This window comes from Xenopus laevis, chromosome 2S (assembly GCF_017654675.1).
Source record: "Xenopus laevis strain J_2021 chromosome 2S, Xenopus_laevis_v10.1, whole genome shotgun sequence".
NCBI classification, from domain to species: Eukaryota; Metazoa; Chordata; class Amphibia; order Anura; family Pipidae; genus Xenopus; species Xenopus laevis.
Window position 1 is genome coordinate 49,605,052 of NC_054374.1, and position 18,288 is coordinate 49,623,339.

Below are 18,288 nucleotides of genomic sequence, written 5' to 3' on the forward strand. Positions count from 1 at the left end.
GGATACGGAATATATTATTGCTGCCTGAAAAACGTCACTCGGGTGGTGTTTCTAGAGACGGTATTATTATTGATATTTAGACAGAATGTGAACAAGCTCACACAGCTAGATGGTTGTTGTTTGAAAATGAAGAACACACTGAGCAAATAATGCCTACAAGGTTAACGTATACACTACTACAGCAGTGGATACGATATATATGATTGCTGCCTGAAAAACGTCACTCGGGTGGTGTTTCTAGAGACGGTATTATTATTGATATTTAGACAGAATGTGAACAAGCTCACACAGCTAGATGGTTGTTGTTTGAAAATGAAGAACACACTGAGCAAATAATGCCTACAAGGTTAACGTATACACTACTACAGCAGTGGATACGATATATATGATTGCTGCCTGAAAAACGTCACTCGGGTGGTGTTTCTAGAGACGGTATTATTATTGATATTTAGACAGAATGTGAACAAGCTCACACAGCTAGATGGTTGTTGTTTGAAAATGAAGAACACACTGAGCAAATAATGCCTACAAGGTTAACGTATACACTACTACAGCAGTGGATACGATATATATGATTGCTGCCTGAAAAACGTCACTCGGGTGGTGTTTCTAGAGACGGTATTATTATTGATATTTAGACAGAATGTGAACAAGCTCACACAGCTAGATGGTTGTTGTTTGAAAATGAAGAACACACTGAGCAAATAATGCCTACAAGGTTAACGTATACACTACTACAGCAGTGGATACGATATATATGATTGCTGCCTGAAAAACGTCACTCGGGTGGTGTTTCTAGAGACGGTATTATTATTGATATTTAGACAGAATGTGAACAAGCTCACACAGCTAGATGGTTGTTGTTTGAAAATGAAGAACACACTGAGCAAATAATGCCTACAAGGTTAACGTATACACTACTACAGCAGTGGATACGATATATATTATTGCTGCCTGAAAAACGTCACTCGGGTGGTGTTTCTAGAGACGGTATTATTATTGATATTTAGACAGAATGTGAACAAGCTCACACAGCTAGATGGTTGTTGTTTGAAAATGAAGAACACACTGAGCAAACAAGGCCTACAAGGTTAACGTATACACTACTACAGCAGTGGATACGATATATATGATTGCTGCCTGAAAAACGTCACTCGGGTGGTGTTTCTAGAGACGGTATTATTATTGATATTTAGACAGAATGTGAACAAGCTCACACAGCTAGATGGTTGTTGTTTGAAAATGAAGAACACACTGAGCAAATAATGCCTGCAAGTGCACTACTATTGGTGCACTACTATGAAGAACAGCAACAGCACTGTACACGTTAAAGAACAGTAAGATAAGTAAAAGAAAAAAAAAATATATGTATATTAAAAAAAATATTTTTCTCGGGTTGGTGCTGCTGAACTACTAGGAGCAGCACAGTAGCACACCAGTCCCACTCCCCAACACTGCTAGACTAATAGCACTGGGCTTATAGTAGCAACTAGCAAAGTAAAAAAACAAAAAAGAAAATAAAAGCAGTCCTTACAAGGACTATTGGGTTATTACAGCAGTCAGCAGATGAGATCAGAAGAGATCAGTGCCCACAGCAGGCAGCTACATACAGAGCACTGCAGTAGAAGGTAGATTACTAGCCAGCAAAGCTACCCTAAAATGTCCCTCAAATCCCTGCAGACTTCTATCCCTCCAATACAGAGCAGTATCAAGTAGATTACTAGCCAGCAAACTTACTATCAACTGTCCCTCAAAGAAATCAGTGAAATCAGTAACAGCTCTCTCCCTACACTAGCTCTTGCAAGCACACACAGGCAGAATGAAAAAACGCTGCAGGGCTTCAGTTTATATATGGAAGGGGAGTGGTCCAGGGGGTGTGGGGGTGGTCCAGGAGGGAGAGCTTCCTGATTGGCTGCCATGTATCTGCTGGTCTGGGGTGAGAGGTCAAAAAAAAGCGCCAGGTAAGGCGAACCCAAAATGGCGAACGTCGCGCGACGTTCGCGAACATTCGGCGAGCGCGAACAGCCGATGTTCGCGCGAACAAGTTTGCCGGCGAACAGTCCGCGACATCCCTATTCTCTGAAGAACCAGCACTCCCGTATATAAAAATATCAGTTTTTATTTCTGTTACATTCCAACGTTTCGGTCCCTGTTGGCACTTGATGGACATGTGTACTTTTTCAACCTAACTTACTGTGCTTCTATGTTAAACACAGGGCGGTAGTGGGCTGTATCTGTGTTTTCTTTGCTGGCGTTTTTCTGCTAGCAAAGAGAAGGCCATATGTGACACAGCCTTTAGTATATAGATGCCAGGATATTCAACCCTTTACTCATGTCTTTCATTTCAAGCCAAACACTATTCTTGTGCAGTGTTTTTTCTGAACAATGTTGCAATACACAGTAGATGTGTAATGGGCCCTTTAGATATGATGGTTTATCTGCCTATGATGCAAATTTAAGCAATCAAAAAAAATTTTGGTCATAGAGGATGAAAATAGAGGCTACTTTACAGCACTTTCCAGGATACCAGCATTTAAAATGAAGTATTTTGACCTGTCTTAGCAAAAAATTATTTTGATCCCAGAACATTCAAGGCTCTAGTAATAAGTGGCATAACTAGATATTACTGGGCCCCACAGTAAATTATTCTTGGGGCCCCCAAAATATTTAGAGGTTGACCTGTTTTACCAATATTGATTGAAATTGTATATGAATTAGGGCCTCACGGTGCCCCCCTGCAGCTGCAGGGTCTGCTTCCTCTGTAGTTATGCCCCTGCTAGTGATCATTTCCATTTCAAACAAAGAATTATTGTGCAGTGTTTGTAATAAATTTCATTGTAAGTTTACATATCTTTGCTCTTGTGGGTTTGTGGCGTTTTTTGCTAAATACAGCTGTTCCCAGCAGAAGGCACAAAATGCCTTTCATGTTTGGCTATTACTGGAAGGGTTAAAGAGGATTCTGCACATTTAAGCACATAATCTCTAATCTAATTTTAATGGCATTTCCCCAGTGAACACTACTAATTTCTAATGGAGACTGGAAGATCAAGCTTATAACTGCAAGTACCAGTGAAGACGGAGTCATGCGCTTTTATATTTTGCTGCCAGTGCAAGTGAATGATTTTAATGCGGAGCTGTTGCATAAAGAAGCAGCCCCGCACAGCTCAGGGGAAACAGGAAATGTGATAAAACTGATACAACCAAGGCAGTTCCTCCATCAGTATCCACATTTGGTAAAAATGCCATCAATCCTCATCTCCCATTATGTGTGGGGAAAGGAATTTATGCTCATAAGATACTGCTACAAGCAGAGATTCATGGGAACTGGGCCAGCTGAATGTATGCTGCAGGGATATGAAAAATATATTGCCCTCCAGCTGTTGTGAAATACAATAACCAGCATCCTCTGCAGGTGGAATTAGTGCTGTGATGCAGCTATCAAAATTTAAAAAGGATTTGAGACATTTCCTCAGCATTTTGTTTGCCTTTTTTAAGGTCATGTTTGTATTTTCACACACTCATTTTATTAACATGTTTTATACATTCAGGGGCTAAATTACCATCATTTCAAATGCACTATGGCTCACAGTGCTGATATTTTATATATTAGGCTGGTAATTTTTATCAGATGTTTTACCATACAGGTACCACACAGTTCAACAATAAAAATGTTTAGTACAATGTTTTTCTTTTCTTTGATCCCAGATCCTGTTTAGCTCTGGAACTAGAAATAATGGGTAGGAATGAGCAAATTCATAATCCAGTACAGTTTTCTGCAGCTTTTTCTGGGGACTGCAGGCATCATTATTATCTGCCCCTGGCCTATATGTATGTACAGGCACTTGTATATGCTATGTATAAAAACCCTTGATCACAATGTCATTTTGTCCTCCCATTTCACCTTGAGAAATTTTCTGGAAATAGAATTTTCCAGAAAATGATTATCAATAATAATGGGGTATTTTTCAGTTGTTCCCTAAACACTCAATTAGAATCCACATATTCTAGTGTTAGTCATCTAAGCTGGCTATAGACACAAAGATAAAGGGGCAGATTTACTAAAGGGCGAAGTGGCCGTCGCTAGCAAAAATTTGGCAGAAATCCCATCCGCAGGGACATTTAAGGTCATGTTTGTATTTTCACACACTCATTTTATTAACATGTTTTATACATTCAGGGGCTAAATTACCATCAAATGCACTATGGCTCACAGTGCTGATATTTTATATATTAGGCTGTAATTTTTATCAGATGTTTTACCACACAGGTACCACACAGTTCAACAATAAAAAATTTTAGTACAATGTTTTTCTTTTCTTTGATCCCAGATCCTGTTTAGCTCTGGAACTAGAAATAATGGGTAGGAATGCTTTGTTTTGTGAACTGAATAAAACACCAGTCACTGAATCAACCACATCAGTTGTGCCACAGGTTTCTTGTTTTGCTATCACCATTAATGTGGACATGGTCTTGTGGTAAAATGGGTGTGGTTTAAAGTGGGTGTGGCTTAAAACAGGCAGAGGTCAAAAATAGCTTTCATTATCTGCCCTCCACCATGGAGGCCAGAAAAATTCTGGCCCTTGGCACTGCTCTAAAACAAAACTAAAACAAGAAGATTTCTCTAGTATTGTCCCTCTAGGGCAGAACTTCTTACTCAGTCTTTTTGACACCAGACACACCCACCTAGCAACTCAGGGAATCCATAGGAACTGCTAACCCTAAGGGTCCCTACCATAATAAAGTAGAATTCCCCAGAAACTATACGACCAGACTAGGGTTGCAGCCTTACAGAAAGGAGACGAGGAAGGACACAAGAGGGAAGGGTAGTGATGTAAAAGGAGTGGGGCAGTGATGCACAAGGGGTGCATGGTTAAGCAAAGAAGGTGGACTGGGTATGGATTTAGTGTGTAGGGAAGGGTGATAGAAGAGAAAAAGCAGACAAGATGTCTAAAAAGTCTAAAAAGGTTTAAAATTATGTATAGAATAAAGATATTGAGGGTTTATTTACTAAAACTCGTTTTTAAATGTTTACCAGAAGCAAACAAAGCATGACAAGGGATCCAAATGACCAGCAGGCACATTACACTGGTTTATATAGATTGGCAGAATCAGATGTAGCTGTGATTGGGTGAGAAGGAATGAGTTAAGGCAGGGAAAAGCCAGTCTGGGGGCAGAGAAAGACAGGGATGTGATGTCAGGGGAAGAAGCAGTTCACTTCCTTATCTTCTGAGCATGTGGAAACATCCCACCCACCCTCAACTTTTTTGAATATTTTGTGAAATGTCAGGAGATTCTCTTTCTGCTCTTATATTATATTAATAAGCAAATGTATTCCTGCATGTACTGTTGTATTGTAGTTTCGGTACTGTTATACAGTATAAACATGAGAGAGTTTGCATGTTATTCCTTGATCCAGGGAATGCTTCCAATTGCCATTGGGGTCAGTAAAGAATTTTTTCCCTCTTAAAGGCATAATTGGCAATGGCTTCAGGCTGGGTTTTTTTTGCCTTCCTCTGGATCAAAACAGTGGATATATGATAATATATTTTAACTTTTTATTTGTCCCAGCAGCGGTAGGACCTTGCCAGAATACTGCATAGGTAAATTTAGAAGAGGGAGAAAGGAGGTTCTTTCCTGTGACTGCACAGTTGGTTGATTGATACAGATGCTACTACTGCTTGTGCTAGGTGACAGCCTGCATGGATTTCCTATCATCGACACACTGCAGATTCTGGACCGACAGCAGGGCTGCCGAACTTCACTCATGGTGGTAGATGCAGCTCCTGCTTGTAGCAGAGTTTGGGGCAATCCTCTCTTTAGGTAGAGGCAGCCTAATACTCAGTGGTGGATATAATGACATAGTGCTGATCTCAAGTGAGGAGCGGCAGACAATAATAGCGATCCCTTATGAGGTTCTGACTTTGAATATTGCCTTGGGGTAAGGCTGGTAAGGTCCTATTTATTTGATAAAATGTTAATAAATGCTGTGGCCATTTTCGCAATTTCTGGCTCCTGGTATTTCATTACGGTATGTACAGTAACAATGGGGTTCAATGGGATGGCTGAAGGTGAAGGGTCAATTAAGGAGTCCCTTTGTCATGGTAATTCGAATTGCCACTTGAAAAACTAGAATATATTGAATTTTTGATCAAAAACCAGCGTCAAACACCCCAAAACATTTTTTGAGGTCCCACCAACATTTAATGCATTTACCTGATGTTACATTTTGATGTTTTGACACCATTTTCTGGTCCACTGAAAATTATAAAATGGGGGTTCTTCTGTACTTTGTAAGGACAAAAAAAAGAGCTTCCAGACACTTAGATCACTAGCACAATGGACGCACATCCATTGCACTTTTGGGCACAAGGATTTTTTAGCTCTATCTGCAGTATGTCATGCATGCTTGATTCTCACTAAGCACCCCCAGTGTGAGCCTGACTGTGCTTCTGCTAACAGAGACTGCTGAGAGTTTCTCCTTCACAAAGCCAATTGAAGACATGAAGGAAACAGCTGTGTCTACCAAAATATCTACATAAACTAGTAATGTCTGAGTACCCTACACAAAGCACAAAAAAGCCCTGTTCCTACAAAACTGGGCTTATTACATTGGAATACCAATTGTTTATATTTTCAGATGAGGATTGAATCATTGTCCAGTTCAGTCCAATATATCTGACCTTCGGCCAACAAATGGATTACATTTGGGCCTAAATTTACACATATAATTTGATTCAGCCTTTGTTTGACCAGCATCAATTGAGAAACATTACTTTGGTCACATAAACGGACTGCCAGATGATTCAATATTTAATAAAGGTAATAAAGTGACACCCTATACGTGGTGATCTTTTAAAGAATACTGTTGTCAGAATGAAAAGTGTTTACTGTTGCTTAAAAACAATTTAATTTAGTTTACTAGTTACTAATTACAGTCACTGTTTTATACCTCCATGGTGGAATTCCTTTCCTGGTGTTCATCTAATTTTGTATTTTTGGTTTCTGGCAAACAGCAGATACCCTATCTGGATCTATGGCAGGCACTTAATATATACAGTATACACAGGAGGCATTTGCCTACCATGCTCTCCACTGGAGCAGCAACAGGTGGACCTCAGAACTAATACTGTCCATTTTAGTTGCCAATGCGTGCCTGTCACTGCTCAATGTGCATTCGGTAGGGTGTTTGCCATTAAGTTATTACAGCAATGACCGTCGCCGGGAGAGTTTTGGCTACTGCTGTTCTCCACCTGAGGGCAACTGTGGACAAAATGCCCTGTGGAATGTGATCCATAAAGTGGAGTGACTCGATGTCTAACATAATTGCCAGACTTCCTGCTTTGCAGCTCCCTTTGTTTCCACTGATTGGTTACCAGGCAGTAACCAATTAGTGACTTGAGGAGGGCCATATGGATCATAACTGTTTGCTTTGAATCTGAATCCTGAGAACCAATTGCAAACTCACTGAACAGTTATGTCCCATGTGGCCCTCCTTAAAATCGCTGACTAACTCAGAGTTACAGAGTGGAAAAGCAGGAAGTTTGGTTCTGTTCGACATTCGCTCACTCCAGCCACTATTGATTACATTTTCAGCTAACTAACTATATTAGAAACAATTTTTATTTTGCACAAGCCATCTTTTTACCCAGTTTTTATTTTTACACTGACCTGTTCCTTTAAGTCAAAGAGGATAAATTACCCTTTCTCTAAAGGATCCTTAAATATTAAACTATATTTTGGAAATTATAATTGCCTCACTGAAGTGCAGATTAAATATTTAATAATGTTTCTGATGCAATTGCTAGACTGCTAAGAGCCACAACTGCTATATCATTAAAACCTTCATAGATGTGTAACCTTTATTTTGGCTCAATAACTGTCTTCCCGGACTAGTACCAGTAGAACACAGGTTACACTGAACTCTCTCTCCCAGAAGGGGCCTTCACTAAGTGGAAGAGGAAGGTAATGGTGTTGTGCAACTACACCTCTTTTGCTGCTATGCAGAAAAAGAAAGACAGAGGTTCTTGCAAATGATAAAATAGAAGGGTTTATTTAACACTCACAGGGTTAACTTACAGCACAGTTTATTAGGGGCAAGTTGTACAGGCAACATCACATGCAGAGCATAACACTGGTTGACACTCCCCTGCGGACAGACTTGCCAGGAATCTCACTTCACCTCTGCGATATATCCCCGTAGTGGCTTGGATCACTTTAGGGAAATCCTCTATCCTGATTCCCTCTCTACTGGAATCCCTATACTATAGACAATATGGCCTGGGAGAGATACCTCCAAACTGCCACTCCTATGTTGGAGATCAGAACTGCTCTTTTTAGCTCAACTCTTACTGACTTACACTCCTAGGGGGAAATTTACTAAAGGGCCAAAGTGGCTAACGTCATTACTAACGGGCACTGGCGTAATTACGCTAGAGAAGGACATAGTCTCTATCACAACTTTGCACTCTAACACCAGGTGTATTTTCAATCTGGCGAAAGAGCGTTACTACGCAAATTCAGTAAGTTTTTGTTTTTACTGAATGTTACCTCTATCGCCAGACTTGCCTTCGCCACCTCAGACCAGGCGAAGTGCAATAATGTATATAGGACTTGGTCCAAAAAAAAGTTGACATTTTTTCTAAGTCCCAAAAAATGCTGGTGTCTTTTACTTTTTACAGGGTGATAGGCTGAAAAATATCGTACATTTTTTTGGGGTACCCTCCTTCCCCCCTACATTTCCTTACATATGGCATATAAACTATACTGTGGGCTCCTGTGTAGGGCAATATAACAACTATTTTACTTTATTAAGGTTCCCTGGGCTTATGTAGTGTACTGTATTTGCTGCAACATATACGTCCATTTAAATTGAACTTTCCGCCGTATGCAAATTATATAACGCTAGCACAACTTCACCATGCCTGCCATAGTCATGCTAGCGCAACTTCGCAAGCTTTCGGCGCCGGCGACGAAACTTCGCAACTTAGTGAATTAGCGTTGTCTGTGTGAAGTTGCGCCTGGCGAAGTATGGCGAAGGTGGCGAAGCCCGTTAGTGAATTTCCCCCCTAGAGTGTACTGTTACGAGAGATACACCTGCTACTATCTAATGCCTCATTCACGGGGGCCCTGTACCCTGACTTAACTGGGCCCATGCCCACGCTCAGAACAGATATCCACCCTCTTCCTAAGGTGGAAGGCAAAGAGGAAGTACCCCTCCTTCCCCAGCACTATACCAAAGCGAGGCAGGAAATAGTCACACTACCTGCTAGCCAATAGCATACATATGCAAATACACTTAGATTAATTCCCTTCGGCCCAGCAACTAAGGGAACTGAACCTGTAGGGATTTAAAGCCATAGGGACTATTAACCCTGTGGGTCCTTACAGATGCCATGTAAACAAACAATGGTTATTAAACTTTTAATATTAGCAGTAGCTAAAAATTAAGTATAGTGTCAATTTTATGGAAGATGGTTAGACTTTGAAGATGTCTGCCTCAGTAAAAAAAAACATATTTCATTTTGTAACATTTAGCACAGAAAGCTTTTTTTACTTTATCATCTAGAAACAAGTTATCAAAATTGATTGTGGATTTTGAGTTTTCAGGTCTTCATCCAGCATTTCACAGGCTTTTTCCAGCTCCAAGTATGACAAAATCTCTACACTTGAGAAATCCAATTTAATTAGGACAAATACAAAAATAGCTGCAATTAGGGATATTTTATATTCTGTATTCTAGACATGTTAGAACAAAACACTGGAAACAAATAGGTGTAATACTGTTAACTCTGTTTTGCACATATCCCATGAAATCAGCTAGTCATGTAAATTATTTCTAAATGGTAATCTAATTACAATTGAGCCTTTTTCTTTAAGCTATTTCTATTTGTGTCCAGTAATTTTACGCAATTTGTCTACAGTTAATATGCTACTGCCCAAAGAATAGCACAGAATAGATCAGTTTTTACTCCCTAAAAATAGTGTCTTTTACACAGAATAAATAAGTCCACTCAGCTTTAACTATAGGCAATGTCCAAGCTCACTGTCTACTCACAATGCTGAACAGCACAGTGGTTTACTGATTAGCCTTTATGCCTTGCAGTGGTGGGGTCCTGAATACAATTTCAATATGGGCACTCTCTGCAAGGAGTTTGTATTTAATTATGATGTCTGCATGAGTTTCTTCTAGGTTTTCAGATGGCCATACACAGGATGATAAAAACTGCAGACAGACCCAGTCAGCAAGAGGGCCTGCTTGTACTACATTGTGATCTGATTGTTTGAAACTCAAAGTGGCCATATCAGTAGAAGATCTTTTTCATGTGTAGCCAGCTTTATGTGACTTTTCTTAATGTTATTTGGGTATAAGATTGCAAGCTCAACGGTGTAAAGGAATGATGTGATTGATCATCTCTGTAAAACTTTGTGTCAGTACAAAAAAAAAAGAATAGTAAATAACTATATATAATTCACACATTTGGGACCAGACAGACTGCACTCCTAGTTGCCTAATCTAACATATTTGTTGATTATCGCTCATGACTCACATTCCCTATAGTTACTAGGATGAAAGATGGAATAAGGAGAGATTTTTCTTTTCCTTTTTCTTAATGACTGATTTAAGTGCAATCCGACATATCCATCACATTATCGTAAGGTGGGCAGAAAAAGAGTTCGGGAAGGTTAGAAATTTTTCATCGGTCATAGTGAAATGTATCCATTGTACAAATCTTTGCTGGGCCAAGTAGGTGGCTACCCACACTTTTCTTGGCTTCAACTAGACTTTATCGCTTTAAAATGTCTTTTTAGTTGATGGACAAATCATATATTTAAAGATATATATTTAAAGATAAGCTTGGTCTTACGATAATAAAAAGATTTTTAAAAACTCTTAACATCTATGGCCTCCTTTAGGCAAGAATATATCTGCAAGCAAAGCTGTTTACTGGTTGGGAAACCCTGAGCCTAAAAGATTTTCAAACTTTAAGGACTGTTGTTCTATTAAAGAATAAACCACTTTTACCCTTATAAACATAACCAATAGCTTCCAATTAAAAATTTAATCATTAGCCAATAAAAGATAAGAATGAATGAGAACTTACTTATGTTCTAGTGGTGGTGTTTTTAAAGTTAGAAAAGTTGATAGCATTAAATATTTTTTTTCCAAATTAGGAAATCCAGACAGGAAATTGAAGCGATGGTGATCAGCCAATCGCTGATTGTCATGTCATCAGTCCCATCCCTGATATCACCTACTCCGCCCCCTGACATCACCGCCCCCCAAAGTCACTGGCCTGCCCTAGGTGGCAACCCTAATTAAATATGTTGTAGTTACCTATTTGGAGATCAAGTGTGCACCCTATTTATAGTTACACTCACCAGATAATGGTGCAAATCATCAATCTGCATTTTTTAGCCACACACAGTCTAAGAGGGAGATTGATAACAAGAGATTGGTTGCTAGCAAATTGCTTGAGGAGCCAATCAAATTAGTCCAACATCATTAACATTCCCCATGGTCATCTGCCAGCCTACCCAGCTCTGGCTCCATATAGCTAATATATATGTAATATGAAACATTTGAGTGTTGCTTAGTTCACATGCAGGAGGAAAGTATCGGGTTCACATCTGGCTACAGCAGTCTCCAATAGTGCACTAGTATATTTTATTAAGGGAAAGATTTTTTCACCTCCTGTTTTATTCCCAGAGCTCTACTTGTTAATAAATCCATTTAAAGTAACCCCATCACAGAAAAAGTTACATATTTTAGAATTGTTTACATGTGTATCTGATTCTGTTAAGCCATATCATTTCATTACGAGACCCTTGTGTTCAAGCAGAGCAGCTCATATTATAATGCAGACCATATCCTGAAATATGCTTTCCATATGAGTGCTTGCCAACCCAAAAGATCAGGCCCTAGTATAAATCCTGCATGACATACTGAAAAAGAGCACAACACTGCCTGCAGTAAAATTAGTATTTAATTGATGGTGTAAATAAACCCTTTATCCTGAAGCTCAGTGTCACTTTGTAGTTACAGTGCTTTCCCTTTTGCATGCTCTGAATAGAGAGATGAAAATTGTCTCAACGATCATGCTTCTGCACAGCTCTGAGCTTTGTTTTCAATTCTTGGAATCTAAGTGTTTTGACGTGTGGTCCTTTAATTCTAAATAATAGCCTGGCCTGGTCCCCAGGGCAGATCTCCGGTTACTCTCTCCCAGCCTCCATGTGTTTAGAAAGGGAGGACTTACCCAGTTTGCTGTATAATTATTGTGAAAGCCCGGAATTCCATCCAGTGTGCATTGAAGCCCAAGCATGTCTCGCTGTGACACCCGACAGTAAGTGAGATAGCCTGCTTGACTACCTTAGGCGTCCTGGACACTAACCTGTCTGCCCTTCCTTATTCAAGCCTTCACTTATCCTCATCTTGTTATTGTAGGGAGCTGTTAACTGCTTGGGTGAAGAGAATAACTGATAGAGTGTCTATCACAAGGAACTGGGCCAGACTCTCTCTCCTTATCTCATGCACTGCCAATTTCCTACTGCTAGATTTTAACCACTTCCTTACTCCAGAGCTAGTTCTGTATTTACTAATTAAGTGCAGCAAGCACAGTTAGGGTACCTATGTGTTTACTGATTTTGCTCAGTCTATAATCAAATATCTTTTTTGGCATTTGCTCATTCATTGCATGAGACTAACCCATTTGTCTCTAGGCTAAACAATTGTGGTGCCTCAGGCAGGAAATAAATTGACTAATCCAAGGTCATACAAATCATTAATATTATATTTTCTTTCTTACTGCTCTAATTTTAGGTAGCATATATCAAGCACAGTATTCAGTCCCATACAATCCAGGTTTGGCCTTTTTAGACCATAATAAATACAAGTTGTTTTGACAGGGCAAAAGAAGTACTGCATCTTTGTAACACTTTGATGTGAAAGACCCCTAGTAGGGATAGGGCTTATGTGCACCCACCAACAACTGGGTTAATATTGTCATAGCTGATGTGCTGAATTGGTGGCTAAAGGTGGCAATAGATGTTGCAATTACAATCTCTTCTGGAAAAGATCTTTTAAGGATTGTTTATTTCAGCACAAGAGCTGAATCGTCAGATATACAAGTAGAAACAATAGAATTCTACCTGTATCTGACCATTTATCACTAACAATGGCCAAAGTTGGGGTGCCTTCAAAGGCCAGCCCGATTGACAAGCCGACCAAGATCCAAGTCTCCCACCATACACGCACAGAATATCGTACAAAAATTGTTATGTACGATATCTGTGTATCTATGGCCACCTTAAAGGAGAACCAAACCCTACATAGACCCCCCTTCCTGCTCCCCCCAGCCTAGGTGTTACCCTCTGTAAATGCCCCTAACTCTTTACTTACCCTTCAATGCAGATTCAGTGCATTGGAGTTCACGTGCACCATTTTCTTCTCTTTGGTAACCTTTGGGTCTTCTTCCGGCACTTTGGCACTTTCCGAAAATTTCGCCGCACAGTTGTCAAAAAATGAAAGACTGCTCCAACTGCGCATGCGCCGATACGCCTCTTACTTCACGACGATTACCGAAGAGAAGAAGATGGTGCCTGTGAACTGCGTTGAATCTGCAACGAGGGGTAAGTGAAGAGTTAGGGGCATTTACCAAGGGTAACACCTAGGCTAGGGGGGGTGGAGCAAGGAGGAGCGTCTGTGTAGGGTAAGGGGTAGGAAATTTTAATATAAAGGGTTTGGTTCTCCTTTAGGACATACATGATCCAAAGCAGACTGAATCAGGTATTTGTACAGGGTGGTTCTTCACGGAAACATTGAGGCGTGGTTGGCCCATACAGTTCTGTGACAGTTAGTCAACATACATGTAGATTAGAATATTGTTTCTATTGCACATTTATGGTCACAGGAAACATATATAAAACCTAATCAAGGCACTTTGTATGCAAGTGTCTGCACACAAAATCAGAATCAATTTTTTTCACACAAATTTGCATCCACTGACCTGCACTGTAGTCGGATGTGGCTTCTGACAATATTAACAGGTATGTTCAATGCATGCTTCACTTTTGATGTTATATTTAAAGCTAAAATGTTTCCTGTTGTAATGTCAGTAATTGCATCCCACATCAGATCAGTGGATGTGATTTCTGACTGCCTTGCAAGTAGTTGGATGCTAGTTTTGTATGTAAGTAGTTCTAAAAGAATTTGTGAAAGCAATTTGCTCCTGTCTGCCCTCTCTTGTGTGCGCACTGGTATAGCTTCTCCCAATCAGCATGCACACGGAGCATATTTCTGTCATCAGCACACACCAAGGGATAGCGGTAATAGATTGGCCTGTTCTTCACTATGGGGCATATTTATTAACATTGAAGGGAGGAACTCCACGATGCATTTGGTGCCGACACGTCACCATGCGATGAAACACATGCGATGTGTCGGATGTTGTGAAGAAACAGGAAGTGAAGGAGTATCGCATGTAAGAACTACATTTATCTGACTGACGGATGAAAACGCAGCGCGCATTGCGACGTGTCGACACCAAATGCATCGTGGAGTTCCTCCCGAAGACAAAAATCACAGGTAATGTTGGCCATAGCAACTAATCAAATCTTTGCTTTTGTCTCTATACAGAGAGAGGTGGGCGATATCGGGCTGATCTGATCGTGGACCCTAGCGCCCAACGATCAGATCATAATGAAAGGTATAACGGTGGCGGATTGCAGGACCGCATTAACGAATAGATGCCCCTATACCCTCTGCCTGAATGACATCTGGCCGACTCTCGGTCTATTGGCAGCTTTTATCAGCCCCGTGTATGGCCACCCTAAGTTGTAGGTGAATGTTAAAATCTAATTGCTGATTGTAAACAATCATATTATATTGCATTGAATTATTTAAGTAGTGTCACAAGGGTACTCCGAGCTTTGTTGAGGAGGGGGGGATATAAAGCACCACCTTCTTGTCCAATCACACATATAATATATTTATATAAGAACCATATTTTTATAACAACCATATTTTTAGGAATTGAAATTTAGGCAGTAAAATACATTACAATTACTGATTTTTTATATTTTTCTATTGTCTGTTTTTTTTAAAGCCCTTTTGGTGCAGAACTTTTTCAATATATGCACAGATTATATAGTAGTAGTATAGTAGCAGAGATTGCACCACTGCAAGCTACAAAATTGCCTTGTCATTAAATTATCATGAATAAAGTTGATAAGGGCACAATCTGGGGTTATCGCTATGTACACAATGTGGCCAGGCTAATTAGCAATAAAATGCATGAGTCACAAAACTCAAGACTACTTGGGTTTCATGCAACATGCATCTGAAGGAATTACTAATTAGCCATGTGGGATATGAATTTAATATGGGTCACATAGTTAGATATAGCAATAAATGCAGTATTTTGAATTTCATGCCTTTTTTACATTCTTTTTGCTGTGAGCCTTGCACCGAGTTGTATTCTGCCAGATCATATTAGAGCCATGATGAATAATTAACCCAAACTCCATCATATCCAAGCCTAGTTCATACAAACACCACCCCACAGGCAGACAGTCTTTTATCCTTTTCCCTTGGTTTATTAAAGAAGAAGTTTTAATCTGGTGAGATCTAAGAGTGCCTGCCTGTGGAGAGTATTGTTCTATAAATCCACCAGCTTCACACCCTGCCTGTTCATATTTCCCTTTTTCCACATTTCCTCACACACTTATCATACTCTGGTGGGAATGGTTTACCCAGTGCCTGAGGAGGCACAGGCAGTGGTTGTGCAACTGGAGAACAGTGGGCTAGATGTGGTCTCCTAGGGAATTAACATCTTTCCACAATATTGTCTGTGAGTCAAAGCAGGCAGGAAAAGTCTGGTCTTCTAGAATGTGATTCCCACGTGCAGCCTTAGAAATGCCGAATGTGCATAAAAAGCACGACTTGAATTATCAAAACAAAGTGAGGAATCCACATTCTATGTGACAGGCACCCAGTTACACCTCTGATAAGCAGCATGGGGCTGCATATTGTGGAAGGAAGTCAGTTTCGATTTGTATAAATCAACATATTGTCTTGTATCTCCTCTTTCCAAGCTGCGGTGTCAAGCTCATATACTCAGCCTGTCAGACTGAGGTAGCGTTTTGGCAAAATTACAATTAACTCATTCCCAGAAGACCATATTTATTCTGTGCTCATTGAAGTAAGGCCAATTTGCTTGCCACCTCTCTATGAAGCAAAGGGGTTAAATCAGAATCAGAACATGATTTGTTCAGGGTGATACTAGAGTTGTAGGATTCACTTTGGGGGTATTTAGTAAGAAAATAAACACAAACACAAACACAAAGATGTGGGATCTGTTTCCAGATATAGCTCTGTGTGAAGCACTATTGCCTGGAGGCTACTAAACCACATTTAAACATTAAAAAAGAAAAAACTATTTGCAGGCCATTATTTATCAATCAAGCTGCATTTTTAAATAAACATTTTGACAAACTACCAGGATTTCTTTATTGCTTTTGAATGTCAGTGGATGCTGAAAATTGTAGTTCAGCAACAGCTGGAAGCTGTTGAACAACTTTCCTTCTTCGGGCCCCACAAAAACAGGGCCTGGGAGGGTAGACATACTTTTCTCAAAACCCTTTCATCATTTTCTTAGGGCCCCTCAGATATTTGGGAAGATGCCTAACCTGTTTTACAAACATATAAAGTTCACTCTGACCCCCTAATGCACCTGCCTCCCCAAGCAACATCTGGACCCACTGCCCTTATTGTTAAGTCCCTAGTAAGAATTACATTATGAAAGCTCACTATAAACAGAAGGGCTGAAAATCCAAGACAGGGTTAAGCTAAAAACCCTTTAAGATCAAACAGCTATGGAATTCTGAGCCAGTATTATTGGGACTTATCTGCCTGGCAAAAACTATAGAATTCCCTGCCAATAAAACTGCCAATAAAACTGCTGTCTGCCAGGCATGGACTAGTTTTCTTCAGAAATGGCTTTGCTGCTGTGTTACTACAAAACAATATAACTTACAGGGAATATCTTCAATGGGGTGACGTGGGAAGCAAAGGCGCTAAATTTGCCCAGGAGCAGTAACTCATAGCAAACAATCAGCAGGTAGGATTTACTGGTTACTATGGGTTACGGCTACTGGGTAAACATAGTGCCTTTTGGGGCAAGAATCTGCAGATTCTGTGATTTTTAGGCTACCAATAAATGGCTTTCCATAGGACGGATTACAAATGCATACTTGGCAGTTGGTCACCCTAAGGGCTGAACTACACAGTGCACTTACATCAGACACGTCGCCATGCGATGACACACGTCGTGTCAGATGTGCAGAAGAGAATGGCACTTAATGTAAAATCGTGGGTATAAACTACATGTATCCAACTGTCGGATGAAAACGCTGCACGTTGTACCCATGATTTTACATTAAGTGCAATTCTCTTCTGCACATCTGGGGCTCCTACACACAGATTTTTTCATGTGTTTGATGTTCAGTTTTTATGCATTTGAGTGCACATAAATGCATTCACTAATTGATTCCATTATATTCTGCCTGCCTGTATTTCTGAGCATTCTGAGTTGCATTTTACTCCATTTGCGCCTAATTGTGTTGAATTAGACACAGCATGACGCTTTTTTTTGTGCTTGATACATGTTCAGAGACCAGTCGATAAGAGAGTTGCAATTGGATTTTGGCAAGAACGAACGGATCTGCATTTTTAAAAAGCGTATAAACGAAATATATGCATTTTGTGCACACAGCATGTTTTAAAAACGCAGCATGTTTTAAAAACGCAAAAAAAAAACCACACCTGTAAATGGTGCAGAGACTTCCACTATTAGGGCTCTTATTCATGCGCGTTTTTACCTGCGCTCCCCTGCGTTCCGTTTTTCGACGTTCAGCCGCAGGGGAGCGCAGGAATAGACGCATTTCATTATTTCAAATGGGGCTGTACTCACACAGGCGCGTGTAGGCGCCGAACGCAGGAAAAATGCAGCATGTTGCGTCTCAACCTGCGTTCGGTGCCTACATGCGCCTGTGTGAGTACAGCCCCATTTGAAATAATGAAATGCAGTTTGATCACTGCTCCCAGTACTTTATAAGTGAACATACAGCAAATGTTAAATATACGGTTAAATAAAATAAATGCTCCTGAGAGGATCACACCATTTCGAGATGCTAAACCCTGTGTTTCTAAGTGGTATCTGCCTGCCACCCCCAGTGCCTTCAGGCACAGGGTTTCCTGTGAATCGCTACGGGAAGTTGTGAAGATCACAGAAG